Here is a 1,225-nt window from a genome sequence, read left to right on the forward strand (position 1 = left end):
CTGATTCAGAGGAGTTGGGTTAAATGCGGAACACACATTTCAGTTGAAGGAATTCAGTTGTACAACTGACTAGGTATCCCCTTTTCCCTATACAACTGACTAGGTATCCCCTTTTCCCTATACAACTGACTAGGTATCCCCTTTTCCCTATACAAGACTGAAGCGTCTGTGGTGTGTTCCTCTCAGTGTCCTCTACTGAAGGTTCTGTGGTTGTTGCTTCCAGTGTCTCTGACTGAAGGTCTATTGTTCTGGTCCCTTCAGTGTCTGCTGACTGAAAGGTTCTGTGGTTGTGTTCTTCCAGTGTCTGTCTGACTGAAGGTTCTGTGGTTGTGTTCCTTCCAGGTTGTCTCTGACTGAAGGTTCTGTGGTTGTGTTCCTTCAGTGTTGTCTGACTGAAGGTTCTGTGGTTGTGTTCCTTCCAGTGTCAGTCTGACTGGAAGGTTCTGTGTTGTGTTCCTTCCGTGTCAGTCTGACTGAAGGTTCTGTGTGTGTCTTCCGGTGTCTCTGACTGAAGGTTCTTGGTTGTGTTCCTTCCAGTGTCTCTGACTGAAGGTTCTGTGGTTGTGTTCCTTCCAGTGTCTCTGACTGAAGGTTCTGTGTTGTGTTCCTTCCAGTGTCTGTCTGACTGAAGGTTCCTGTGGTTGTGTTCCTTCCAGTGTCGTCTGACTGAAGGTTCTGTTGGTTGTGGTGTCTTCCGTGGTCTCTGACTGAAGTTATTGTGTTGGTGTCTTCCAGTGTCTTCTGACTGAAGGTTCTGTGGTTGTGTTCCTCCAGTGTCTCTGATGAAGGTTCTGTGGTTGTGTTCCTTCCAGTGTCTGTCTGACTGAAGGTTCGGTGGCTGTGTTCCCTTCCAGTGTCTCTGACTGAAGGTTTTGTGGTTGTGTTCCTCCAGTGTCTGTCCTGACTGAAGGTTCTGTGGTTGTGTTCCTTCAGTGTCTGTCTGAGCTGAAGTTCTGTGGTTGTGTTCCTTCCAGTGGCTGTTGACTGAAGGTTCTGTGGTTGTGTTTCCTTCCATGTCTGTCTGACTGAAGGTTCTGTGGTTGTTGTTCTTCCGTGTCTGCTGACTGAAGGTTCTGTGGTTGTGTTCCTTCCAGTTGTCTGTCTGACTGAAGGTTCTGTGGTGTGTTCCTTCGTGGTAATGTCTGACTGAAGTTTGTGGTTGTGTTCCTTCCAGTGTCTGTCTGATCTGAAGGTTTACTGTGGTTGTGTGGTCCTTCCAGTGTCT

The sequence above is a fragment of the Salvelinus sp. IW2-2015 genome, unplaced genomic scaffold (genome assembly GCF_002910315.2).
Source record: "Salvelinus sp. IW2-2015 unplaced genomic scaffold, ASM291031v2 Un_scaffold5128, whole genome shotgun sequence".
Lineage (NCBI taxonomy): Eukaryota > Metazoa > Chordata > Actinopteri > Salmoniformes > Salmonidae > Salvelinus > Salvelinus sp. IW2-2015.